The sequence below is a fragment of the Sciurus carolinensis genome, chromosome 7 (assembly GCF_902686445.1).
Source record: "Sciurus carolinensis chromosome 7, mSciCar1.2, whole genome shotgun sequence".
NCBI lineage: Eukaryota > Metazoa > Chordata > Mammalia > Rodentia > Sciuridae > Sciurus > Sciurus carolinensis.
Genome location: NC_062219.1, coordinates 51,926,378 through 51,950,426, shown reverse-complemented (window position 1 = coordinate 51,950,426; position 24,049 = coordinate 51,926,378). Strand labels below are relative to the sequence as shown.

Genomic DNA, 24,049 nt, shown 5'->3' with positions numbered 1-24,049 from the left:
TACCATTTGTGTAATCATACATTTACATAGGGCAATGATGTTTCAAACAACTTTAAAATATTTGTTGAGTATCAATTATGGGTCAAATATTGTGCTTTCATGCTTTATTCTCACAAGACTCTGAGTCAGGCACTATTATTATTCCAATTTCCAGGACAAGCAAAATAAGACCTAGCCTCAGTTTTCACAGTCAGTCATTCATTACTATTCTGTGTGTTGCTTCTCCCTAGTTGGACTGAGGTGGAGGTTGGGAGACGTGAAAGATGGTGCAAGAACAAATAGAAAGCAAAGTGACTTTCCTCTTGCATCTCCCCCCTTACATATTTTAACATTACATTCTGTAATTAGGTCAAAGTGAGAGCTACAGCTAAAGTCTAACAATTATTTCATAGAAGATTGCTAATTGGATTGACTTGGGACACAGGCTTTGGGGTATGTATTCATTTTGATAGCAGTTATAAGACAGCTCATAAATAAAGCTTTTTTGAACATTATCCACAGGAAACAGCTGTAGGCGGGGAGGGAACTTTTGACATTAAGGAAAGGCAGAATTTCATGGAATTAGAGGAAGGCAGGAGTAATATATCATACAGGAACACTATCTTAGCAAGAGCTTAACCATGTTTTTAGTAGATATACTCACTTTACAGCAATTCATGCTTGACTTACCTCAGTAGGTTTTCAGGAGACAAACATGGCATATTAAAACAAAAGTTCAAAGTAGTGTGAATTGGTTCTCAGAGACATTTATGCTTTCAAGGGGTAGGGGCCTGTGGTTTGGTGCACAGCTTGGGCCTAATCTGCCTTACAAACCTGCAACTGTGTAATATGGTGAATGAGCACTGACCACATGTGGCTGGCCAAACTGAGATGGGAAGTAATGCGGAGCACATGGCCAGATTCCAAAGACAGTATGAACAAAAGAATGCAAAACATATCACTAATAAATTTCAAAATATGGTTACGTGCTGAAATGATAATGTTTTGGATCTGCTGTCTTCAATTATATTATTAATACTGCTTTCACCTGTTTTTATTTATTTATTTATTTTTTGCTTTTTCAGTGTGGTTACTAGGATATTTAAAACTACCCCTGTTGTCTGCATCTGTGTTTTGCATTATATCTATAGGACAGCACTGGTATAGATACTCAGTAACTGAAAAGTTTAGCCCAAGTTGAAGATTTGGTGCATTTAATCAAAAGGGGTGAGGCGTCTGCAGTGAAATGGGTTCCCTAGGAGGTGAAAAAATGATTTCACGGGGGACAAGCATGCACACTGCAATTCTTCCCTGACCTGCTGGTGACCTCAGGTCAACCACTCACCATTCCTAGGCCTCATCCTCCACAGTGGTTGACCTGAATAATTGTTAACATTTCTTCTAGTGCTGATGTTTTGAGTCTATGGCAAATTCCTAAAGGCTGGTAATTCATGGGTTAAGGTGAATTTAAAAAAATAAGCTGTAGTGGGAACTGTCATGTCAAAATGAACTCTACTATTATGTATAACTATAATGCACTAATAAAAACATTAATAAATAAATAAACTAATATTTGCAGCCACAAATGTTGCCTGCTGATCTCTCACATGTGATGTGTCTTCGATGAAGTCTTTATGGAGCAACAGCAAAACTTGAATGGCAATAATAATCATGCTTATGATACACAGATTGGGTTACCCTAAAGGAAGGAGATACTCTCAGATCTATAGATCTATGTACCCAAATAAGTGGGTTTTATATGACAAAGTTATGCTTGTAGTATGGAAAAACTCATGAGTGTTTTTGTTTTTTGATGGTGGTAATAGGGCTAGGGATTGAACACAGGGCCTTGTACATGAATTCAAAATAGTCTACCATATCTGCCCATTGGGAAGGAAAACAGAATCAGTTGTTTTTTAAGTTCAGGATCCAGCCTGTTTCTTTTCCTTTTTGAAGCATTTAATTATCTGCTGGAAGTTATTCTGCATCTTCCAGGCAAATTAAGCACCTTTTAAAAAATTCAATTATTCCCGAGTTTCTCCTTTTCTTCTTCTTAAAAGGTACAAAACTTAAATTTAGATAACTCAATTACAACTATTAGGGTAAAGTTTTAGCACAACACTAGACAAATAACGTTCATGTCCCCATACAGATTTTGCATAAATGTAGGCTCAAAATCTGAGCATGAAAACAGATATGGAATGAAGAGTCTATAAGGATAAGTGACCCACAGAATGGAAAGCTGGCTTATTATGAAGACCTGCAGAAAAACTGCATGACTTCTCTTGGAGGGAGTGCCACCATTCATAACTCCAGGTCCGTAGACTGTCCCTATTGTATCTAGGTTAAATCCCTCATCTTTAACTTCTGATCATACAGCAAAGTGCACACAAGTGCTGCCAATCAATGTGTCCAGAGTGAGGTAGCCCTTGCCTTCATCTACTCTGCTGCAGATGGCTTTTGCTGTGGCTCTCTGCAGCATGGTCAGAATATCACGAATCCTGAGAAGCCCTGCCTGTACCAGAGGTAGCCCAAGAAATATTTGATGACAAAAGAAATTTTAGGGATGTAGGTTTCCTCCTCTTTCTTCCTCTCCTCATTTCTTTTCTGTTTTGCTTAGCCCACTTACATCATGCCAATATAATTCATGTGTTATTATTAACATTGAAGGCAAACTGGAAACTTTGACTCAATTACTGGAAAAAATGGCATGTATTTCCATACTGCCATTCCATACTTTTGGGGAACTTAGTTCAGAAAAGCAAGGAAGGGAGTTTTAAAGTCACAGCACAATGAAGGAATAACTGGCCACTTCTGGGGTGAGAGCTGGTTAACCCATGAATGAGAGCAGTTCTCGTGGGTCTATTGTGCAAGAGAACTGTTCTGAAAATGAAAAAAAAAATGACCCTGCATTTCTTTCTCTTTGCCATTATCTACAGAACCACATTTGAAAACACACACACAAACTAAAAATGAAAGAAGCAGGTCAAAATGAATAGTTTCTACTGACTTTTCCCTCATTTTATTCCTTTATCATTTTCTTGCTTAACAGTGTTCTCTACTATTCTACTTTTTTGGGTGTACAAAGGGGCGGGATGTCTGGGAAATATAACACTTATTAATCTGTCAGTTTTCTCTGTGAATTCTTTTCAGCATCTTTGTGTAGCAACAGGAAGGATGTGGGTTCTTTTCAGATTCAAATGAGGCAAATGGGCCCTGGGTCCTATCTCAGGTTGGGGTTGATGGCCTCTTGCTTAATGTTACCCTGTTGCCTGGGAACACCAGAGCCATCCTCTGCAGGTAAGGTGACTGGTTCATCTTGGGTCTTAATCTTTTTTTTTTCAAACATCAGATCCTTAATCCCACATCTCAATAAAACAACAACAAAGAACAAATAAAACCCCCTATGGGCATAGTATAACTAGAGTGAACTACTTTATTATGAGAATTCAGTTTTTTAGTGTTGAAATGATCAACATTTCCAAGTATTCACAGATGTTTTAAATTGTGTAGGACGAATTTTTCAAAGTGACGAGATCTCTTTTTGAATTATTTCTGAAACTTAAAGAATGTGGTAAGAAAAGTCCACCATAACTTTTCCCCAAATACATATTCCTAAGTGTGTAAAACTGAAGAGTGATATGTTTATAATGTAGCAGACAAGCTGGGCGAGGTAGTGCATGTCTGTAATCCCTACTATTCTGGGGGCTGAAGTAGCAGGGTCACAAATTTGAATCTAGCCTGGGAAACTGAGTGAGACTCTGACTCAAAATTAAAAAATAAATAAATAAAAAGGGCTGGGGATGTAGCTCAGTGGTATAATGCTTGCTTAGCAAGAAGAAGGTCCTGGGTTAGAGCCCTGGTATATATATATTTTAAAATAATATACCAAACAAACAATACTTTTGGTTTAATTTATAAAACCAGATGTTCATTACTAATATTTCCAAGAAAAGACCAAAGCAAATATTTTAATATTGAATTTGGTAACTGATTCTATCATTAACTCTATTAGACTAACTTTGTGATGTTAGCAAGTTATTTATCCTCTCTTGAGTCAATTCATCTATCTACCCAATTACCTATCCATCCAGTATGTCCTCATTACCACTAAGTGACATGTCATTGGTAAAATCAAAATATAAATAAGCTATCATTCTAGTACCAGAGTGGTTTTTGATAAGAGAATCATATAAATAATTCTAATGAGACACTGTGACTAGGAAGTTTCAGGGTGCTAATAAGAACTTATCAAAGAAAGAAATCTCTTCCAATGGAAAGACAGTCAAGGTTTCATTGAGGAGAAACATTTAGTTTATCGTGTGAAAGAGGAATAAGGTGGGTGGGTACATTCTTGGCTGCAGGATAAGTCACAACAAAGATGGCTGTCAGAGGCCTGGGGAACATTTTGGGAAGACAGATAAATCTACCAGGTGGCATAGGGTCTGAAGAAAGAGGCAACTCTTGCTCTAAGCAGACAGCCAAGAAAAGAGGAGTGAACTTCATCTGGAGCTTGGAGGGGAGACCCTGAAGGTTTTGAGCAAGACTGACATGGTCTGGCAGTTCCTTGCAGGGTGGCCCAGTCAAGGGAGCACCTGGAAGAGGGCCACGCAGTTAGAAAGACGTTTTAACAGCCCGAGGACGTGCAAATTAGCCTTGATTTAGAGAGGTGATGGCGAGGATGGAGAGAAAGAGATATTTTGACGGTCGAATGGGACTGGGGGACTTAAGTTTATCTCTAACATTTCTAGTATTTGACACATTCTAATATTTGATAGTTTAGCATAACTGAAGGAAAATGTTAACTGATTATAGAGGTTTGTAAAACAATTTTGGTTGACATTCAGTCCCATTTTTATATTTGAAATCTCAGCAATAGTTTGGTCTTACAGGAAAAAAAATGGTTATCTTATGGAAAAAGTGTCAAGGTGTGATATATGAAAAAATAAGCTATATTTGAGTAATCCTTCTAAAGTGTTTCAGCATGTGGTCTGGTCCCTCTAATAGGATGCTTTCACAGGAGGGTGGTTTATCCTACTATTTTGACAGGGATCAGAGATATGTGTTTCTTTACAGACTTCAAGCCATACGTCATACAAAAAGGCCTGTAATAATACCTTCAGAAAGAAGACAGGAAAATGTGGGCTGGGTACTAGGTCAGAAGTGAATGAGAATATTTAAGTAAGGCTGATGGGTAAGGTCCTGTCCATCTGGGAAGTGGGGCATAAAATGGGGCTCTGGGTTTGTCAACCGGTTCCCAACATCTCAGTTGGAAGATACAGAAAACTAGCTTGGTAAAATGTTCAGATGGAACAAAATTTGGGGGAGGTAGGCAAAGCTTTAAGTGACAATCTCAAGATACAAAAGCGTCCTGAGAGGCTGGAGTAATAGGCTCCAACTGAGAGGGAAAAAACTGGTAAAGGAAAATGTGAGGGTTTGAACAAAAGAAGTGCATAAGTATAGGGCAGAGGTGAGGGGGACGCTCGCTCGCTCGCTCATGGTTCAGCAGCAGCAGGTGTGAAAAGGATCTGGGGGGAATTAGCCGAAAGTGATTTCATTTTGAGTCAATGGTTTAACATGGCTGCTCAACAGCATGCTCTAATGTGGTATATTTACTGAAATGCAGCATTAGTTCCAGAAAGACTGAGAAACGTGGATCTTTTGATATAAACATGCTGGGCAAAGTTGCTTAATATACCCAGCTAGGCTTAACCAAAGACAGGGTCTGCTGGTCAGCATGGAGGGCCTCCCCTTACCAGGCCGAGCTGGTGAGGTTCACGGGAAGAACGATGAGCAATCCACAAACTAGAGGCTGCACATGCACATTCTGAAGACTTAGCTTTGATTCTTTAAATGGCAATGATAACAATACTCTAGGCACTAAGAGATGGACACCAAAGGACATTATTTCTCTCTATCCCTCATCACATATAATGCTAAGCAATATGAAGATACAATTTGCATTCTGTGTCTAAAGATGGTACCCTTCAATCATCTGAGTACTTCTGGGCCCAGGCTGGAGTTTGCTTGCTTGTTGGTTGGAGAGGATAATAAGGGTGAGAGTGGTGTACCCATGACCTACAGCCAAGACCTTGCAAGCACAGTAGGGTGCTGTTCCCACGGGAAGGGGGTCTTCTGACACCACTTACTACTACTGTCCCTAAGTGTATAAACCATTACTTCCAAACACAACACTTACCTTGTGTTGGCAAACAAAGGCCAAGTTTCTCCTTATTCTCTATGAGAAACAAAGTAAGCCAACAAAATTTCTAAATGAAGTTGGATTTTTTTTTTTTTAAACGGAAGATTTATTGTTATATATTGTTCTCCTTCCTTGTGCAGAATGTTGTTTATCTTCAGGAAAACATGGATCCTGGTGCACATGTTTAAGAACAATAGGCAAGAGTCAGACTGCTGTCTTCAGTTGTCTTTTTTTTTTTTTTTAGAGAAATCATATGATGAGATTGAGATTGATTGGTTTTAGCCTCAATGCAGGATATTTTCCTGAGAGTCTTCCTTAATAATTATGCAATAAAGCATTTCTTAAAACATATTTAGGTGTGTGTATATATGTATAATTTGACAGTCTTGTTTCAATTCTTGACTACATACAATCTAAAACTTATTCAGAAAAGAATAATTATAATGTTGAAAGGACCTGGAATTATGTTGGGAAAAACAAATACAAAAACTGAAGACATTTGCTTAGAGAAGACATTTAAGCTGCCTTTAAAGAAAAACACAAACAAAAACTGATGGGTTATTATATGGAAGAATATTTTGTCATGACTCATTTGTAATAAGAACATTCCAAAGGTGGTAGAGAGTATCTTGACACTAAAGATGTTCTGGTAGAATTTAATGAATAGATACTGGTGGGACCAGATAAGTTTTAAAACTCATAAACTCTATGATTTTGATAGTTTTTTTTTTTTTTTTTTCCTTTCTAAAATAGCCCACGGTGTAGAAACTAACAAGGTAATCTGAAAATGAATGCATTGAGACCAGGAATTCTGAGAAACTGGATTCCTAGTTGCTTAGAAGCCAAAGGAAAGAATTCAAGTTCTGGGAAGAGGATAATGCCAAGAAAATGTCTTCCATACACTTCCTGGGCAAAGGATATAACCACTTATAAAACAAACCATCAGAATTACAAGGTGAAACCGACAAAACAGTGCAAGAGATTAACAACACCCTGCTTAGAGAGGGATGGACTAAGAATAGAGAAGATCTGAACAACACAATTAAGAGGTTGAACATAATGGTCGCATCTAGAACTCTGTTTCCTTAGCCCCATCAAGGAATATGCATTAAAAAAATCCATGGAGCATTTTAAAAAAACAGACCATTGCTAGGCCATGAACCAAGTTTCAATAAATTTTGCGGAACTGGTATAAAACAACATTCTTGGGCCACTGGAGACTTTGAGTTAGAAATCCATAACAAAATGATTATTAAAAACTATAATTCATTTGGGAATTTATAATGACACTTGCTAATGATTTATGAATCCAAGAAGAAACAATTATGGTAATTACAACACTTTAACAACTGAGTGAAGCTAAAAATATTTCATATGAGAACACGTCAGATTCCACTAGAGTCATACTTAGAAGAAAACACTTAAATCTTATCCTTTAGAAAGGAAAAAAAGATTAAATATTAATGAGTGAATACCCAACTCAAGAAGTCAGAAAGTAGACAAGAGTAAATTCAAAGAAAGTAGAGAAGAAATAAAAGACAAATTAAGAAAATCAGAAAACAAAGATATACTAGAGAGAATAACATAGGAAAAGCTATTTACTTGAAAAGATTAATATGCTAACTCACAAAAACTGAACAAGAAAAACAGAGAGGGTACAAATAATATCAGAAATGAGAGAAAGAATGTATGAATTTAGAAGAGATTTAAATATAAGAGTACACTATGAAAAGTGTTATGCCATTAAGTTTGAAGACTTCCATGACATGAAGAATTTCACAGAAAAATTGAACTTACTATTGAGGCAAAGTGAAAAGCCCGAATAGTCTGTAACCACTAAAGAAATTGGTTAAAAATCTACTGATTCCTTACCAAAGGAAATCAAATCAATAAACATTGGGTTCAGATGGTTTTAGAGATAAAGCCAGAGAAAAACTATTTTTAGGCAAAAACAAACAAAAAAAAACCAAACATCTCCCCACTCCCTCCAAAAAACTGATTTTTTACAAATGTAAAAATCCTAAATAAAATGTTAGTAAACCGAATCCAATAGTGTACAGATTTATATCATAACTAATCTGAGTTTTACCAATAATGCAAAAAATGTGCTTTCTTTTTTGTCAGTATTTGGTATTATATCCAGGGACTCTGCATGCTAGGCAAGCACTCTACCACTGAGCTATGATCCCCAGCCACAAAAATGGTTTAATCTTAGAAAACTGATGATAATAATTCCACCATTATCTGATTAAAAAACAAAAAACCCTAGGATCTTTTTTTTTTGTACCCAGGATTGAATCCAGGGGTACTTTATCACTGAGCCACATCCCCAGTCCTTTTTATTTTTTATTTCAAGACAGGGTCTCACTAAGTTGCTTAGGGCCTTACTAAAGGAATCAAAAAGAAACTTCTTTAACTTACGATTATGATTTTTCAAAAACAGAAACTCTTAGGAAACTAGGATCAAAAGGGAACTCTCTTAATTTAAGAAAAAGTATTTATAAAAACTCAATAGTAGGCATCATATACAAGGGTGAAATGCCAGGAGCCTTCCTTTTAAAGTCAGTAACAACCCAAGGATGTGTGTTATCTCTGTTTCTTTTTAACACTGTATTACGATCCCAGTCAGGATGACAGAACAAGAAAAATCAAAGACTAAAAAAGGAAGAACTAAAACTTACAATTATCTATAGATTAAATGATTGGGTAAACAGAAAACCCAAGAGAAATATAGATATTATTTTGGAATTGATAAGTTTCAGTTAACTGTCAAGTATTACTTCAATATGGAAAATTGTATTCCTATGCACTGGTAAAAGTTAGACAAAGTAATTTTAAAAAATAGAACACTGTGCTTATTTTTCTTGACCTTCATCTCCTGCTTAACAGGCACCTCACCCAGATAAGCACAGGATGATAAAAAATAATTAAAGAAAACAAGTAACCTAATTATATTGCAACACACTGAGAGGCAGGGACCGGGCTTTTGTGGGAGCCTTGAAAGAGTCCTTTCTATTCTGTGGTTCCCATGGAAAAATTCCACTTTGAAAAAAATGAGGCATAGGTGCTACCTTGAACTGTGGTGAATCACACTATTACTGGAAACACAAGCAGGAAGTTCTAGGCTCTGCGAAGCAAACCCTGCCTCAAATGAAAAATAAGGTTGACACTTTTTCTTCTACTCAGCTTATAATAAAGCCAGCAGGAACTGGCCCTCCAAATTGGCACCCACATCAAGGAGACAGGTGTCATTGTGAAGAGAGAGGTCTGGTTAAGATGAGGGTGGGGAGGGGCGTTAAGAAAGTTCTACAACACTTGGTTCCCCCATCTTTGTGAAGATGTTGAGGGTTTCCTTAGAATCTGTTGCAATTTCACTATAATCAAGCACAGGGTGACATTTGAATTGATTTGGTGGCAACCTCTATACTCTTTTTCTGAATTCAGGTACACCCATCAATATGGGGCCAGGTCTGCCCACATTTTTAATGGTCTCATTAAAGAAATGTGCTACATCACCTACAATATTCTTCCACTGAGGGGTTGATTCATAATCATTTTTGATGAAATGATAATACAAATGAGATAAAACCATGAACTTTCTGTATTTACTTGGATCTGACGTGGCAATTTACTCAATGAAAACAATGAAAATACTATGTTATAATGCTGCTTTTTAAAATATGTTAAAAAAAATTCACTGGAAACAAACCAAAATAAGCAAAACTAGGAGATTGACTTACTATTTGATTGACTTCTTAACGGATTAATTGGTACATTCTTACCAATTATTATTATAAAATTATTATAAAATATATTATAAAATAATATAGCACTAAAATCATACTGTGCAATAAACTTACACAGAAAAACTATTTGTGCATAAAAGAGTATAAAACATTAAGTGCAATTCAAAATCATTAAAAATATTTTAAGTTTACATTGAGAAAGGACATTGATTGAATAAGTAATTTGCGTGATTATCTTTGTATGATGGGATAGTAGCCGACTTTTGTTTTGTCCTTTGTGTTTCCTGTATTTCTAAGCACTCAACACTGGGGTTGGATATGGACGTGGAAATTATTTTTAAAAATCTACCATAATGAAAATACCTAGAGTTTATATAGCAAGAACTTTTAGAGGTCTCCAAACCATTGGCAAATAAGGCATAGTTTCATGGTGGTCAAAATAATCAACAAAGAAAGGGTCCTACTGACAGTTATACTGGAGGTTTTATTTTTTAATCTCCTGTTTTCCAGTGGCGTTTGGCCTGGGGTCCACCAGTGGCCTCAGAGGATACTGAAAAGGTTCGGTGTCATCCTAAGGGGGCGCTTACTTCCCTCATTCACTCTCACACCGTCAGTGGGAGATGGTACAGAGCCCTGTCCAGGATCTGGGGCAGTAGGACAGAAAGGAGAATTCTGGGCAGGAACAAAAATTCCATATACATCCTTCCTCTGTCTGTTCCCTGCTCAACAGCTTTCTCTCTCTGAAGTGTAGCTTCCACGCCTTCTACCCCGCTGCCCCTGCATCTCCTTCACCAATCTCCCACTGCCCCCATACAACCCTCAGCCAGGATGGCTGTGTCCACACCACTGAATGCACAGTGCCCACACAGTAACCACCGGCTGGGCCCCACTCAAGTCTTACCCTTCCAGGAAGCCTCCCTCTTAGCGCCTCGGGCCCACACTGGTCTGCCCCTCTCTCAGTTTCTGGGCTTATCCCCAGCACTTCATCATCTGTAGGTGGGGCATTTACATATTTCACTATTTCCTCTGCATGGCAGGTCTTGGAAGGGTTGGGGCTGTGAATCTCTTGGATTCTCCCCTCGCCTTTTCCCACTTCTTCCATGGGTCTGCAATATAGTAGGTTCTCAAGGGTCCAGGAGACAGATGTTTCAAGGAGGAGTAATTTTTATGGCACTTTCTCATAATTTTATAAACACTCTTTCCCTACCAGTTTGTCTATCTGTTTGCATCCCTCCTTCTGTTCATCCCATCCGTAAGATCAAAGAATGATATTTGTATTGCTCACTCCTCTCTCTCTCTCTTTCTATAAGATTTCCTCTGATGTCTTCAACCCCCATTTATCTATGTGAATGGATGGCAAATCCTGAATGCAGACAACCTGCAAGGGTGCCTGGTCCTCCTGCCTCTCATTCCCAGGGACCCAGGCACTCAGGGTGTTGCATCACACTAAGGACAGGGAACCTTTCTCTTGAGTTCTTGCTTTTCAGGACTTTTGTGGGCTACAGTAAACATTCATTTATTTACCCACTAATTCACTTCAATATATAGTTATTTAGCATCTTCTACATGCCGTGCACCAAATACCACTCACTCTACAACTACAGTGCAAGATCCCTATAGCAAAGGTTGTCTGCTACGATTATTTAATTATCACCAGAGAATCTAAGAGTGTCCTCAAAATGTGTTTGGGAAATATTTAACTGACTGACTGAAATGACAGAAAGAAAAGAAATAAAGAGAAGGTTGCAGTTTTAATTTGATTACTCTCCCCTGTGTGGTTTGATTAGAGATGGTGTAAAACTCTGGCTCTGGATGAGTGAATATACAGCCTTTATTTTCTCCTTTTTCTGAGACTCTGTTCAGATCAAATGAGACAGTGATGAATGGGAAAACATTCTTCTAATTTGCAGAATATTTTACAAACATGAAGTGTCACCATGTCACCATCCTCATGCTGAACATCATGCATTGCGTACCTCGCTATGAAAAGTTGGAGTCAAACAACAGGCAACCATGTCATTTTGCAAGTTCCTTCAACCAGCAGCAAAATACAGCCAGATAAAAAAGTCAACAGCCTCACAAAACCCAAATGGAAAATAAAAACGAGCAAGAACAGCCACATACTCAAAGAGAGCAAACCCACACTGTTGCAGACAGAAACCCTCTAATTGCCTCCACATCCCTCCTGCTTACTTCCATCTGTTTGCATTTAAGGAAACCCAACTACTGGGCTCCTGGCAGCTGCAGAAAAGAAAGGATATGCATCCCAAGTGTCTGGATGGCTGCAGCAGACAGGGGCCAACGAGAAGGATGGAAGATCATACGCAAGCTCAACTGCAAAGCCAACAACAAATTTAATGTGTGTTGTGCAAAACTGAGCCAACAAGCTCCCCTGGTAGTGAGGTCATGTGATAACAACGGCAATCATCCTGGGAGAATGGTGGCAGTAGCCCACGTGGGCAGGAAGGCTGCAGAGTTTGCAGGGAGCCCAGGCTGCAATTGGGTCTGGATAAATGACTGGAAGTACAGGCATCTGCACTCCTTAGTGTGGTGCAATAAGTCTCCCTCGGCAAAATATTCAAATGGCAATCCTAGTTTTACTTTTAATTTCTGTTTTACTTTGATCATTTCTCACCTGCTCTCCCTACATGAATATCACCAATTGCACAGTCTCCCATCTACCCTCAGCTTTCACCCCTTTTCTAGGGGCCTACCTGTGTCCTGTGCTCGGGACCTCCCTGTGTCTCCATGATCTGACAGGGACCCCTAAAGAGTAACTAGGTAATATATATTTTTTAAAAAAAACTTAATAATACAGCATTTTGAAGAACAGACCTTTTCAGATGATGAAAATGTAATGCAGAGATGCAGAAATGAGTTCACGCCACCAGCTGGTGACAGGGATAGGGCCTCAATATCTCACCTACACGTCACATATTGGGGGAAAAAGGAAATCAGCATTTAGTGGCACTTGATATGAAGCAGAGACAAGGCCAGGTGTCTTTACATACTTTCTGTGAGTTCAAAATTAAATTATCCTATGAGCTAGACTCACAAAGAGGTTAAGCAACTTTCCTAAATCTCAAATAGTGAAATTGGGATTCACTATCCAAGTCTGATTACAAAGCAATCTGATCTATACTGCCTAGAGATTTCAGAAGGAAGGAGGTTGGTGGAGAGATATGTTGCTCTTTGGGGCTTTATGTTCTGTTCATGGTATAGTGAAAGAACAGTATATAATGGTCTGAGTATCACAGGTTTACATGGGCTCAGGATTCAGTTGGAATTTTGGAAGGTGAAGCTAGAAATCAGTGGAGAGGGTTGATATTGAAAACTTCTTGGTTTCCTGGTGTGGACAACATTTTATAATTTGTGGGGACCCTGGAGGAGTCTGGAGAGTTGGCTTTTATATCTCCAGAGCAGGCTGAAGGGTAGAGCTGCCCCTGGCCAGAAACACTTGGCTTTAAGAACTGCAGGGTGGGCTGGGTAGTGTCAATGGCAGCAAGCTTGGGAAGAACACTGATTGCTGAGACACATGGAGGTCTCTGCAGAGTTGGGGGTGGGGGGTGTACAGGCTGCCTATTTGGGAGTCCTTGTACCTTCAGCAAGATAATGCTCCCAAGAATCCCATGACCTCCTCACCAAGCTGAGACTGCTCAGCAGTCACAGGTCAGGCCAGCTCACGCCAAAGCAGGACCTGCATTACACCATGGTGTTTTTTTCTATGTCACGTAAAAAAGTTTGCCTATGTCCTTGCATGGAAAGAAATAGCATCAAAACGCAGGCTGTGTGTGTTTATCCCTGAATAGATTTTTAAAAGAAATCACTATGAAGTCCTACCTGGAAACAAAGAACTGCCTCTCATTTTATCTGCCTCTGGTTTTCCACCTGCAGCCAGCAGTGACCGTGAGGATGCTTACTGAGTTGTGGGCCCACAGCTGAGGGGCCTCCCTGGGAGAGGCTCTGTTTTGGCATCAGGCACAGATCTCTTAAGACCTCTTCAGTCCCTGTTGATTACTTTCATTTCCAAGTAATCTCTATCCCTGGCTTGTGATTTTTAAGGTTAAAATTCAATGAAGTCTCAAATCTGTTTGGAGCAGATATCAACAGGATAGATATCTGAAAATAGCTTGTGAATCTCTCTTATCCACTGCTTGATAGTGAAGACAAACTTTGCTTCTATTGAAACTCCATGTACTCCCAACATTTTATTGTGAATAATTTCACTCAAAGTTTTAACAGTGTTACATTAAACATCCCAATGTTAGGGAATAGACAGATGTGAGTGGTGGGAACATTAGTTTAAGAGAATAAGTCTATAAAATGAGCCCACTGTACCGACTCCCACATTCTTTCTTTTTTAAGAAGCAATTTACCTGCAGCCCTACCTGGTTGAAGTGGACAAGATATGTCACATTCCTCAACAAACTACCTGCAGCAGAAATGCAGGCTGAAATAACGATGATAAGAGAAACCCAAGTTACCCTGACGGGGAGACTTTTGTGATCTTTTTCATAGACCCGGATCCCAAACCTCAGGGAGATAAGAATAATTCCTTCTAACCATAAAATCTGTAAGCATTTATGGTTAAGAATCCAATTAGAACAAGTCAGCATGGGCCAAGGTGACCTAGAAGAGGCAGGGCAGTGAGGACTTAAAAGTCTGACGTCATCCTGCTGTCAATCAAAAGTCAAGAGGTGGACCTGGGTGGGACTCTGGAAACTTCTCTGGGATCCCCAATAAAACTGGAGTACAGGACAGGTATATTATCCCTCTCCTCTCTGAGAGGACCTACTCTGTCCCTTGAGGATATCCCCTTTCCCTTTTCCTGTTCCTTCAATAGACTTATTTCTGTTACTCTGAGCGACATGTCTGAAATCTTTCTGACTCAATTATAAGAACTGGGTTTTGAAGGGGGGGGGGGCGGTCTTCGTGCTGCCTCAGTTTCTTGGAAGGCCCAGCTCTGTAACACCTATATTCACCACCTGGTTTTTAACATTAATATTCTAATGTGTTTGCCTTTGCACATAGCTGTCATCTGTACTACAAAGCTTCCAACTACACATTTGTTTCCAGGGTCTCTATTCTTCTAAAGCATAGCTTAAGGGGCAAGTATACTTTCTGCCCCCTCTGGGTGTGAATAGCTGCATGAGCACTTGCTAGCGGGGAGACCCGGCAGGTGTGTGATTTTGTAGAACTTTGGTTTTCATGGTTATAAAATGTGGGTACCAGGGCTTCAGGGTGCTGTGAGGATGCAGTATGGCAAGGGAAGCATCTGGCATACAGTCAACTTGGTACATGATAGGGCCATGTAACTGATTTTAGTTCTCAGACAATGCTCTCTCTTACCTATAAAACAATGAATTAGCTAACAAGCAATAGCATCTTCCAGACTGAGATGAAGCAAGAACGGAAGAGTTCTGGTTACTGTTGAAGGGTGTGTGGGGGTTCCTTATACTACACTGTTTGTAGCTATAAATTTGAAATTTTCCATCATAAAATGATAATATGCCTAAAAAGTTAATTAGTCACTAGATTTCATCAAGAAAAAAAAAAGGAATCCTATATTTTTCATACTTAAAAAATTTAAAAGAAGCCCTGGGGAAGTAATAAGATGTGGTGATGTTGGGGTTAAGGGTGCAGGGTTGGGGAGTCCCACATCCTCTTACTCTCCTGAGTGTGGAGGCAGGGTGGGGAAGAGGAAGAACAAGGCCTGGGTATTTTATAAAAGCTCCCCAGGTGATTTGGCTTGCTTCTGGGTGAGAACCCCTATACTGCAGAAAAGTGAGAAACCACACTTTCCAGCATATTAATTGTGAGAATAAATATTTTGCATAATGCAAAGCTTGTGCCTCTAGCTAATTTGCAGGCAGATGACACAGCATGAAGAGTCTCTGATTTAGCAGAATAAAATCTATTTGTAACTGAACAACCTCCCTCTGTTAAGTTAGGGGTGGGTTAACTAAGGACCCAATTAGACTGCATTCTCTAACATCACTTATCAACTTGTAGAGCAGAGGGGTTCCTGCAGTAGTTTTCAGAATTAGGGACCTTGAGAAATTTGCAGGAAAAAACCCTGTGGACAATGTTAAACAGAGAAGTAAAAGGAAAGACTTCATTTTTTTCTTTTACAACAAAAGTATCACCCTCCTGTTCTAGTCCCTTAATTCCTTCCCTTCCCTGCTGAGGCGCATTTCCCTTTATTGGCAGCTGGAGGTAAGGCGGGGGCTGTGATGGAACCACTGGGTGAGACAGCATGTCAGGAGCCCTCTCTGTGGGGGTGGAACACTGTCTTTGTCGGGTGGGATCCCACAGAGGTAGCTTGATTGGGCAGTGCAAGCCAGGCCACCACAGGGGAGCAAAGTTATTTGCAATTCTGCAGGCTTTCTGAATGAGGTCAGGGAGGAAGAAGAAAGTTCCTGAAAGAGGGGACCCCTGCAAACAGGAGACATGTGCACACCTGAGTACACACGCGTGTGTGCACACGTCCGTGCACGCACACACCACACTCTCAGATGATCTGGCAGAATTTTTATATACATGGGTTTATGGACTAAAGTGTGTCCCCCTCACCCCCTGACAATTCATGTCTTGAAGTCCAGGCCCCCAATGTGACTGTATTTGGAGACAGGGCCTTTAAGGAAGTAATCATGGTTAAATAAGCTCATAGGTACAGGGCCCTCATCCAACAGGACTCTTGTCCTTAAAAGAAAAGGAAGAGACACCAGGAGTGTGCATGTAGAAAAGGCCATGTGAAGACTCTGGGGAAAAGGCCAGTCACCTGCAAGCCAAGGAAACAAGTCTCACCAGAAACCAACCCTGCCAGCACCTTGACCTCAGGATGTGAGAAAATGTATTTCTGTTGTTTAAATGTCCAAGTCTGTGGTATTTTGTTGTGGTGACCTGGGCTGACTAATACACCAAGGACCTCTTCCTGATAGAAATGCTTGCCTGAAAAATTAACCTTTACCTGTTGCTCTGGTTTGTGCTCTCTGTTCCAGAACATAACCAGCCCTTTCCTTTTGTGTGTGTGTGTGTGTGTGTGTTTGTGTGTGTGTGTGCACGTGCGTGCGTATGTTTTAAGTACTTATAATGAGAAAGACAGTAGGACAGAGAGGTGAATTTTCCAGCCTGAGGGTTGAGGATGAAGTAGCATTTAGACAAGCCTTGCAGCAGTTGGAATTAGACTCTAAGAGATGGGAGGAAGGATCCCTAGAGGAAGTGAGTGTCTGAAGTCTGCTCGGGGCACAGAGATGGTTTGGTTTTGCTATGGGATTGAATACCAAGCAAAAGTGTTACATGTTGAAGAGAGAGAGAGATCTCAAAGTCCTTGAAAGCCAGGTTATGGTGTCTATGACATTCTCAGGGGGTAAGTGGAGCCTTGAAAAGGTTTGAAACAAGGGAATAACAAATCTATATCTATGCTAAAAAGGGAAAAGTGAAGAGACTTGACACTAAGCATTTATTAGTGCCAGGCATCATGTTAGCACATTTTTGTTTTAAATCTCTTTTAGTCCTCAAATCAAGTGCCATTTTGGCCATGAGAAAACTGAGATTCACAGAGGGAAAGTCACTTGCCTTTGATCCCCCTGCTGGTCAGTGTGCTGCTCAGCTTCAAGCATGTGCCCAGCATCAAATCAAATGCCCAATCCATCCTACCATTTAAAGCCCCAAGCCAACTCACACATCATCATCTCCTCCCCTTCCAATCAGAATGGCTATTTTAAGGAACAAGGCCTATAATTCAGATTGCTTTTTGGGTTGGAAAGCAGAAAAACTAACTGCAAAAGCTTGTAATACATGAGGAACCTCTAGAAATATCATTCAGTCAAACAAAGCAATATGTAAAGACAGGTCCTTGCTTTCCTTTTCTATCACAACATAGTAAGAAAGTGTCAAGATGAAGAATTTCCTGTTATATCCTGTAGCATCAAAGTAACCAACAATGATAACTTGAATAGAAGGCTGCAGGAATGTGTAGGGAGAATAGTGGTCCTAGGTGAGGGGCCACCCCACATTAACTGTTTACAAGGCAATATTAGCAGCCACTTTCAAATACCCTGTACTCCTCAAATTCTGCAAGACCATCTATCTTAGTTCGTTTTCTGTAGACTGGGTAATTAATAAAGGAAAGAGATTCATTTTGCCTCACTGTTGGCCTCATGATTTCTGGTGAGGGTCTCATAATGGAGAGACAAGAGGGGACATACAAAAAAGTCACATGGCAAGAAAGGAAGCAAGAGCAAGCTTAAGAAGCCCAACATGATGATGAACCCATTTCTGGGAGAAAGGACTGAACCTCTCTCTACAACTTAATTACCTCTTAAAGGCCCCACCTCTCAACATGGTAACTCTGGGCACCAAGTCTCAACATAAGTTTTGTTAGGGATAAACCATATCATATCAAAATGAACATCCAATATCCATGAAAACACAATGCTGTTTTCTGCGTCTACAAATGACAGATGCAATAAGGGATGCCAGACTTGATAATTTTGTCTAGCTGCTCTTCTAAAACCACCGATGCACTGAAAATGAGGAAGAGTGAAACTTAGGTTAGAAGGGCTAATGCTCCTAAAATATAAACATCAAATCATAGGGAAGGAGAGAAAAAAATGATCAAATCATTCCACAGCATGTTCCTGCAGAACAACTCACATATTCTTAAATGTGCTCTCCTTCAAGGGCAGAGACTTTTAGAATTTTGCTAGCAGTTCTTACAGAGGTAACATAAATGTTATTTTGAAAATTATTTGCAATGACATCCACTCTAAGACACAGCTAGGTCTAATAGTTTGTCAGAGGTGAGATTAAACTATGGAAGGCATCACTTCAATTCAGCATCCCTACTGTGCCACACACGTACTATGTGCCAGCATCAGGGCTGTGCTAAGGCTAGATAATCGGTCAGGATAAACAAACTGAATCACATCAGGGGTTGCTGACCTTCCCTTAAAAAAATAAATGGTATCATAGAGAAGCTATTTTTTTTTAACTTTAAAATCAAATTCTGATACCTACTCCTTTGAAAAACGGACAGCATATGCTTCACTTCTTTGCCTATTCATGCCTTAGGAGTCATGTTCTGTGGTTTCTCTATTAAGTTTTCTCAACCGGGTCAACTACCTTCCACCTTCACGAAGGCATTTGGGGTGGAAGTGGGAAGGTGTGCATTACACAGGTATGTATGTGTGTGTTGTGGGTCTCCTTCTTCTTTGCTTTGTAGCAAAGAAGTATATTACACTTTTCACACTGTATTCTGATTGCTGGATATTATTCTTATCCATCAACCGAACCCCTCTGTACCAAGTCTCACTACCCTGATTTTCCAGGCAGGAACAATGTCTAATGCTGCTCCTTTTCTGCTTACTTAGTGAATGATGAGTGTTTCAACTATGAGCTTTATCTTCAGACTTCAGAGTGTTTGATAGTCAAAATATTCTTCATGGCAGTGGGTGTCAAATTTTGAAAAATTTCAATACATGCATATAAATAGACTTCAGGACAAGTCGAGTGAGGTTTAATTTACACATAGTAAAATTCTAAGTTTTGATAAGTGGGTCCAATTAGAGTAGGTGGTCCTTACACACCTGCCCAGATCCTGTCCCTTGGTACTCCAGTCGAGTGAGGTGCAGTAGGGCCTGGGCACTGGGGTTTTTACTTCTCTTCAGGTGAATCTGATAAAAGCCCCAGGTGAAGGATCCAGGAGTAGGTGACGTTTTGCCATTGCATGTTACATTTCCTTTCCTCGCTTCATCTCCAGGCCCAGCCACTTCTCTCAGTCAACGATTAGGATTGGAGAAGAATCCACATCAAGTCTACTCAGCACCCTCCTTGGAAACAAAACCCCGAAACTCGAGACACTAGGCTGAAGTCAAGTATAATTTCTGGCTCTTAAGCAGAAATACAGCTACTAAAATGACACTGTGAGATGCACACACAACGTCCACTCAAGAAAATAAAAATGGCTTAGTATCAGAACAGATAAAAGGGTTGTGATTTGGGGGTGTCTAAGTGAACATTGCTTTAGGAAGGTGATCGGGTGAGAGAGGAAAACCAGCCCTCCCACTGCACTGTTCTGGTTCCAAACACAACCTTATACCTAGAGTTTTTAAATGGCAGATTTTAGGGGATCTGTGAATTGTAAAGTTGATATCAAGTCGCAGACTAAAGAACACAGTTCTCAAGAGAATTAGGGAAAACTCATTAATCTTCCAGGAGAGGGAGACTTTTGTGGTGCCATCCTTTCTTCAATTGCTGGAAGACGACACAGAGGTATCACCTCCTGTGTCACTTAACTGAGAACGCTGGAAGATGTAATTAAGAATATGAGACAATCTTTTCCCTATTCAAACCTCAATTCCTAGAGATCAGGGTTTGTATTTAGGTGAAGCTCACTACACAAACTCCAGGTGTCTATCACCATTCTTTTGTCATTCCCCACTCCCCCACTGGGATTATAGTTTAATAATTCAAGTAATGGGGTCAGTGGCTGGAGACTTGACAAGCAGTGGAATGAAATCCAACCTTTACTAATGTCTCATTATTCCAAATGAGATGGATTGCTGGGGAGTGTTGACCGGTCCCCCTCCAAAAAAAAACCAACTAATGAAAACAGAGATATATTTGGCATTTAAAAAGTTTAAAGTAAGTAAGTTAAGAATCTATAGATTAGGATGTTAAGAAACTACACATTAGGATGGATCTTTTAAAAAGGAATGAACTACAAAAATCATCCTGGTTTTGAAAAATGCTACTGGGTTACTCCTAAGAGAAAGAAAATCATGGAAACTGGCTGTGGAGAAATTTGGAAGGATGCTCTACACTATCATTTGCAGGCAGTGTATGTTGGTCTTGCCAGCTGCCAGGGCTGGAGGGAAACTGCTGAGGGGGCAGATATGGCCAAACCAAACATCTCCCTGTAATTAGAGTTGGCTGGGGGAAAATGGCAAAAGAGGATAGAAATATGTGGCCTCAGATTTGGGGGCGGGCAAGAATGCTGACGAGGTTTCTGTGAGATTTAAATTAAAGAACCTAGCTAGGTATGACCTTGGACTTTGTCTTCCAGAGTGCTATGCTGCCCAGGAAATAAGCCAGTGGGTACAACAAGCACCTGAAAGGTGGCTTATCTAAACTGAGATATGCTCTAAGTGCAAAGTACACCAGATTTCAAAGATACAGCACAGAAAATATTTCAATAAGTTTTTAGTACTAATTGCATGGCAAAGTAATAATATTTTGAATATATAATGGGTGAAGTAAAATATTTTATACAAATTAATTTCACTGGCTTCTTACCTCCTTTTTACAAGACTGCTCCATGCTCTTTGCCTTGGATTTGCACTGGACAAGTGCTGATGTATACCTTTGTTTCTGCACTTGTTAAATGTGAGTGGTGGTGGAGATCTGGGTGACAGGGGGTTCAGATGGGAAGGAACACTGTGGGGTGACGTGCCAGGGCAAAGCGTTATGGTTACTACTTGTTGAATGAGATCTTTAGGGAATATGAGAAGCAATTCCAAGAGACTCAAGCTAGTCAGGTCTGTCCTGAGTACCACTCCACCTCTCTGTGCCTCAGGTGACCAATCTGCAAATGGGAGGGCAGGATCAAATTCTTGCTGAATTTTGGGTGAGGTAGCACATGCCTAGAATCCCAGTGGTTTGGGAGGCTGAGGTAGGAGGATCATGAGTTCAAAGTCAGCCTCAGCAATTTAGTGAGGTCCTAAGCAACTCATCAAGACCCTGCCTCTAAATAAAGTATAAAAAAGGGAAAAAGGGCTGGAGATGAGGCTCAGTAGTTAAGTGCCCCTGGGTTTAATCCCTGCCTCAAAAAAAAAAAAAAAAAAAAAGTTCTTGCTGAATGAAGTGAAATCCAAGAAACTCTAGGTCTGCATTGTTGCCATCACTCCAAATTCATATGATTCTCACAAAACAATTAGACTGAAACTCATGGCTCTTTATCCTCAGCCAGGACCCATCCCGAGAAGCCTCGCTATTTATCTGCTAGTTGTCCTTCAGTCCCTTTCGTGGAACAAGTTTATAGATTCCCCTGTGGTGTGTCAACACAGGTGTAGAAACACAAGAAACAGTTGCAAGATGAATACAACAGGCTTCATGTCCTCTAAGGGCTCAAGACAATTTGAAAAGAAAACTCCTGTGGATGATATTCAGAGAAAATGTACTTGTTTTCTTTCAAATTTACCTAAGAATATCTGTGACTATGTTGTTGATCTATCAGTTATGAAATCTAAGGCTTTGACTTAAACTAATCTAATGCTTTAGATTAATTTAAAAAATCCAGTTAAATAAGAATTCCAGGAAACCCAACTCTCCCCTTCAAAAATCAAACAACCCTCAAATCAAAACAGTATCACTTCTCAAGCGCGTGAGTTTCCTAAGTGTAAAAGAAGATGTTAGAAACAAACATGCAAACAACAAACAATGAATTTCTTTTTTATAAGCAGCTTGACTCAAGGCCGCCTCAGCCAGCAGAAGAGCTGGTAGGGAAAACTGGCGACTCAGCTGATGAGTTTCAGAATGTGCAAATTAGTCGCCTACAATAAAAAGTCAGGATGGGTAATGTACAGATCCGGCCCCCTCATCTGAGGTCTAGCAGCACCTGCTCCTTTTGGATGTGGGTGGCTTGTGTTTCTCCAGCCACACAGCCCCTTCCTGGATGACTCTCTTGTTTAGCAACCTACCCAGCCAGGCAGTCTAGAGGCAAGAAATACAGGGTGGGAGGCATAGACAGAAAGAACTGTAGGGAACATGGGAAAAAATGAAAAGCCCTGGCTATGGGATTGACCCATCTGGTTTAATTTTAGTTCTGCCACAGGGGCTGAGTGACCTCGGGCAAGTCACTTCTCTAGTCTGAGTTGTTACATGGGAAAAGCAAAAGAAGTTCTACTTGCATCAGAAAACTGTGTGGTGCCTGGTGTGTAGTAAGTGTTCTGCTAAAGTTATTTTTTCTTATGCCAAAGGTAAGAAATAAAAATGTTTAGCATAATCTATTATTACAGCAAAACTGAGCTGACCACCAAGGAAGTGGTAAAAAAAAAAAAAAAAAAAAAAAAAAAAAATTACTGCAAATACAGGAAGTCCTAGAACATACACAACAAAGAATTCAGGAAAAGAAAGCCAAGAGCACACAATATGAGGCAATGTCCCAAAATAAGTGATCCAAGCCAAGATTATCCATGGCTACTCAAACCATTGGATGAAGGGTAGGTCGGAAAAGGAAGTTCGCAAAGGACCCTGTACCAGCCCACATGTGGTTTCTAACCAACTCAAAGTGGACCTTGACCTGGTCAGTCTCGTTACTGCTTTGGCCAAGGCATTGAACTTATCATGGAGGACGGTGGAACGAGTTGACATCATCTGCCCCATGATGTAATGTGTTATTTAACACACAACATCACTTACGAAGTATTCATGCCAAAAGATGTTTACCCTCCATCTAATAACAAGCCTCTACATAAAATGTGTTTCAGGAAGAGAGGAGCAAGTTATATGACACTGTGAAGAACAAACCCAGAGTGCAGGACATTCTCCACCATAACCAGCCTGCACTCTTCACAGAGTCATTTAAGAGGTTGGGAATGTAGCTCAGAGGTAAAGCACTTGCCTAGGATACACAAAACCCTCTAAAAATCCCTAAACACAACAACAAACATTAAAAAAAAGCCATACATTGTTTTACAGGGTAAAAGAAAAGTTGTTCAATCACATGTATCAAATGAATTTGATTAGATATTGGACTTGGGGGTCAGGAACTGAGCTAGAAAAGATAGTTTGAGATAGGTGGAGAGGTGTGAATATGGTTCGTATATTATATAATACCATGGGATTATTATTAAATTTCCTAGATGTGATAACAGTACATGGTAACTATGTAGAGGTGAAATGTCAAGATATTTGCTGTTTCCTAATGGTTCAGCAAAAATGTAAGAAACAAGTATGATTTTTATTTAGAATTTGAAAAATGACAAATTTAGAATGAATGGTAAATTTAGGTAAAGGACTTTAGGTATTTGCTTTACACTTCTCCCAATAAGTAGGGCTGAAATTTTTCACAACAAAAGGCCAGGGGAAAAATGGAAGAGAGAGCAAACAAAAGAAAATA

The 24,049-nt window shown here is 39.8% G+C and overlaps 1 protein-coding gene across 4 annotated transcripts in view; it reads right to left on the bottom strand.

Annotated features, from left to right (window-relative positions):
• Fyn (FYN proto-oncogene, Src family tyrosine kinase) overlaps window positions 1-24,049 on the bottom strand; it is a 205,639-nt gene that overhangs the window by 85,934 nt on the left and 95,656 nt on the right. The window lies entirely within an intron of this gene.